Source organism: Cryptotermes secundus, unplaced genomic scaffold, assembly GCF_002891405.2.
Source record: "Cryptotermes secundus unplaced genomic scaffold, Csec_1.0 scaffold3591, whole genome shotgun sequence".
Taxonomy (NCBI): domain Eukaryota; kingdom Metazoa; phylum Arthropoda; class Insecta; order Blattodea; family Kalotermitidae; genus Cryptotermes; species Cryptotermes secundus.
Window position 1 is genome coordinate 15,868 of NW_019742574.1, and position 5,309 is coordinate 21,176.

Consider the following 5,309-nt stretch of genomic DNA (forward strand, 5'->3'; position numbering starts at 1 on the left):
TTTATGTAAATAATATTTAAAAACTGAGTTAGTATCTCACGGAAGCGGCCTCCGTAGTCTAGAGGTAACGTTCCCACCTCATGACTGTCACCTTGGCATCATCAACTACATCAGCTGTGGTTCAGTGGTCCGAACATTACCATTACAAACAAGGATTTGCAGGCCACCTATTATTTTTATTTTTTTATTGCCAGTGGGGTGAGACTAAGTCTCTTGTACTACGGCCACTTCTGGCCTATTGTATCAGCCCCAGATGATAGGTGAGGGTGATTGTATAACAATTGGTGGAATGAAGATTGGCAGAGAAAACTGAAGTACTTTGAGAAAACGTGCCCCAGCGCCACTTTGTCCACCACAAATTCCACTTGACCAGACCCGGGATGGAACCCGGGCCGCCTCGGTGGGAAGTCAGCCACTAACCGCTTGAGCTATGGCGCGGCCATTCTAGGCCACCTAAATTACCATTCCAGCAGATCTGTTGATGTTATTTACGCTAGTAACTTGCTGCTAAGCGGCCTCCGTAGTCTGGAGGTAACGTTCCCACCTCATGACTCGTAGTACGCGGGTTCAAATACCCGGCGGATGTCGTCGAATTTTTAAGGGCGGAAAAATTCAAGGAACAAGTCCTCCGGGAGGGACTTTAAGCCGTGGGTCCCGTGTCGTAGCTTTACGGCACGTAAAAGAACCTCATATCTCCAAAAGAGGTCACTGAGCCAAATTTACGAACGTTTCCCACCCAACAGCAGTCTCTAATACCTCTGGTAGATGGGGAAAGCATTATAGATACCTCTCAGCTAGTAGAGCCGGTCTCGCTGGCTGGGCGGGACTAATGGTAAGCACCAGTACGGGTAGGATATAGAGACTGGTAGAAATCATAGAAGGAAGCACAATGGACCAATACAGGTCTAAGTGCATGGGGAAACCCACCCTCTCCAAATAACTAACTAACTAGTATCTCACTGAACGAACACCTTGTCTCCAAAACAAACTCCTGTTCCTCTTAGGGAAACATTCCCTGTTTGTCGTCTGGCACATGTGGGTGATTATAGACGGGTGTTTGGATTGCGAATGGATTTATTGATCACTTACACGACTCGCATGTACAAGTAATCACAGCACCATTGCTGATCTCCACACTTTGCAAATCACTAGATCACACGCTAAGTTTTCTTGGTCTATTTTCACTAAATGTTTCCTGGCAGCAGATCAGTTTACCAGTGCGTCGAAATCAGCATTTTGAAGTCTTTTTACTGTTGTCTCAGCCACTTCCGAACCTCCGTTTTAGCGTTTTATTTGCACTGAAGCGCTCTTTGATTCGGGTTGATAATGGTGCACCCATGATTCGTCCCCAGTAAATATCCTGTTAAGCATATCTTCTCCTTCATCTGCATAACGTAAGAGATGTTGCAACGACAGACCCATTTCTTGATCCTTTAGTCCTCTGGGCACCCACCATGCGCACACTTTCCGCAACTTCAAAAGAACTTGCATTATGCTGTATGTTAAACCATGGGAACACCATAGTGCAGTGCTACACTATCATTCTCTTCCTGTCAGCTCGAATCAATTCTTACACACGCTACACAGTTGCTTCTGTTGCAATCTCAACAAACGACCTTGTCGAGCATCATCAGCGACTTTAGAACGTCCTTGAGATAATTTATTGACGCAGTTATGAACCGCTTTACGCAACAAACACAGAATATCCTTGGCATTGAGTAATTTTGCCCACAAAAAGAAAACGCACAACAGAACATTGCTCTTCAGTAGAGTACTCCTCAAGCATCGTCGCCATTTTGACTGCTGAATCCAGTCTCTGAGCATGCTCATGCGCTGATGCTACCTGCTACCTGCACTTTCCTTATTGCAGAAAATATATTATAAATACAAATGAAGCCTAGGCACTACTCATCCGGCCTTCTGTAGCACATTCTTGTAAATAGGGCCCGGATTTTTGTTGCCTGAAAACCATAAATACAGGGTGTTTCACGACTTTAGGGCATAACTGCAGGAGGTGGTTTCCTAGATCTTCGTGATCAAAAAAGTTCATATAAACATGTGTCCGATTTTGGGCGGTTACGGAGTTATGACCGTTTTTTCATTCCCGTACACGCCCTCGTGTGAACCGCGTCTGTCAGCTGGCGGGTCGCTAGTTTAGCCAGCTACAGACAGAGCGTTCTCGTTATCTCGACACTTGAGAGCTACCTAAGGCGGGGTGGGTTGGTATGTCCGGCGCGGTTCACAACCGAGCGGCAACCTGTGTTGCGGCCGGCGGTGACATTTTCGAAAATCAGCTTTAAGCACCAATAAATTCAAATTAAAGGTAATTTCACGAAGTTAACTTTACATACATACTTTAACTGTATCATGTATTATGCTGGTTGATTATTTTGTTCCGTTTATTGTCAGTAATCGTTAACTTGTATCCTGAGTTTAAAACGGTCATAACTCCGTAAGCGTCCAAAATCGGACACATGTTTATATGAATTTTTTTGATAACAAAGACCTTGGAAATCACCACCTTCAGTTATACCCTAAAGTCGTGAAACACTCTGTATATGCATGCACTTATGACCAAAAATTACGTCAAATATAACCTAAAAAGTGTAAAATATGACCTTAAATATTAAATGGGACCTATAATTACACAATTTTGATTACAACATTTACTAGAGTTTAAGGGGGGCACGCGGTAGCGTAGTTGGTTGAGGGACTGTGCTACAAGCCGGAAGGTCGCGGGTTCAAGTCCCAATGAGGTCATTAGATTTTTTAATTGACCTAATCCTTCCAGCCGTACTACGGCCCTGGGGTTCATTCAGTCTCTAACAGAAATGAGTACCAGGAATTAATTAAATAATTTTCCGGGGGATTAAAGCGCGTCCGGCGCGTAAGGCTGACAACCTTACCGCCATCTTGGAGCCGATTGTCTGGCTAGTGTGGGACCCTCAACGTCTCTCAACCCTATTGGCCTTCACGGCCTGGTACAGGGATAGTTTTACTTTACTTACTAGAGTTTAAGTATAAAAGTGATGACATTTTCGCCTTTGTAACAGCTAGTACAGTACAGTACATCTTTAATACGAAATCCATGCACTTGAAATCTACGCCAGATTGAAACAGCAGTCCAGTCTGAAATACAAAACATTATGGAGCCAAGATTTTACATTAAATCAAAGAATTTATTCTAAAGTGACAAAAATATGACCTTATCTCAAAATTATGGCAAAATACACGTATACTGTAAAACTAATAGAACTCTAAAATATGCATTTATATGCACAATAAAACGATATAATTTCAATAAGAATGACAAGAAACGTACACAATTACATTTAAGAATAGGAATGAACCCTAGAAAAAAATATGACGTGTCAAAGAAATCCGGGCCCTACTTATTATTCTATAATAGCGGTATAGTTGCTGGCCTGTGCTGCCACCTAGTGATACACACAGAAAACTTATTACGTCCATTACAGCTGATTTACTTGCATTTCTGGCATATTTACTGACTCTCTCTTGTACTTAAAGATTTAAGCATTGAGTGTACTTCATTTGGATGACGTAACAGGCGAGGCAGGTGCACGTGACAGTTGATGGTGGTGGGATGACGGGAGGCGCCGCAGAATCTGATTCCATTTTTCCCTGACGCGGCTGTTCAGTATAGCTCCTTCACTGGTTTCTGTATGAGCTCAGTGTAGTGTGGTCTCGCAGGACACGGTCAGCTTCTCGTTCTGATTTGCCTTTATAACAGTTTCAGGCTCGTTACCTCTAACCACATATGAAGCAGAGTTATTCACTTAGAACACAGTGGTAACTATCTGTACCACCTTTTATATTCGCCATTTCCGTCTGAGGCATATTTGATGTAAGACCAATACAACATTTCGGGGGTTGTCTGAACTGCAGTCTTCATGTTATTGCTTGTCATGCCAATATATGTTTGTTTGTTTGTTTGTTTGTTACGGTTGAGGTCGATATCGGCACCTTCCGGTTACTAGGCCAGAACACTTTATGCTACACATGCGGTTACCCTTTGAGTGGCCGCGCCATGGCTCAAGCGGTTGGTCGCTGGCTTCCCACCGCGGCGGCCCGGGTTCGATCCCGGGTCTGGTCAAGTGGGATTTGTGGTGGACAAAGTGGCGCTGGGGTAGGTTTTCTCCGAGTATTTTGATTTCCTCTGCCAATCTTCATTCCACCAATTGCTCCACAATCACCCTCACCTATCATCTTTGGCTGGTACAATAGGCCAGAAGTGGCCGCAGTACAAGGGACTTAGTCCCACCCCACTAGCAATAATAAAAAAAATCTGTACCACCTGCTTCAGCCTTAGAAAAAAATTTACATTTTGTCCATAGAACGTATTTGTCAGCGTACTTTCCTTTAAAAAAAATAGAAATAGGCTTATGAGATCTATTTGCTGTCTGTCTTTGTATCCGTCTGTCTCTCTCCACCTGTCTTTGCATTCCTCCCAAATTTTGGGGCTTATGGAAACACTTTGCTGTCTATGCGCACCCCCGCTCTAATGCGTTCGTTTTCAATTCGGTCCGTGTCATATCAAAAGAAAGTAGGCAATCAGTTCTTCCCAGAACTTCTTTCGCCTGTTATGAGATAACTTTGTTGTCTGTGTGTCTGTGGCCCCTTTAATTTTTAAGCTTATGAGGGTTACGAGATCGTCTGACCGTGTGCCCCCCCCAAATCGTTTCAAGTTTAGGGGCCTTCTGTGTGCCCTCGCCTCATTTATTTTTGAGTTTCATGTGATTCTCGGAAAAAACAGCAATTGATTCCACAAAGTGCGCATTTATCATGGCTACTCAGTGTGAAGAGCGCTGCCTTGTTGGATGTGACGCCGTGTAGTTCAGCAGAAGTTAACATACGTTTCGGAAGAAGTTACTTCCTCCATCCTCAGGGTCGAGCAACAAGCCACGCGAGCATAGTAGTTCTCCAGAACGGGACCTCCCGTCCCAGAAGACGGTACGCTTCGACTTGCTGTCCAGTGCACAGACACAGTTAAATGCTATTTACATAAATCCAGGCAACAGTTACTTTCTCGCGTAGACAGCATGTACGGAAAAATGTTTTGATTGCGAAAAAAAAAATCGATCTGGAAATTTTCACGGGTTTCCACGTTTTCAGTTCCCATGAATACGAAGAAGTAATTTTTGGTATGCCCTCTTTCTGTCGTCTATTTATCTATATTCTCTTGTGACATATTTGCTCCAGCAAGAACTGTGGAACCAGAAGAACAGCCGTTGCTAGCGAATGGCTGCGTAACACGCAACAGTGGTGTAACTTTTGGAAGGGGTGTTTTC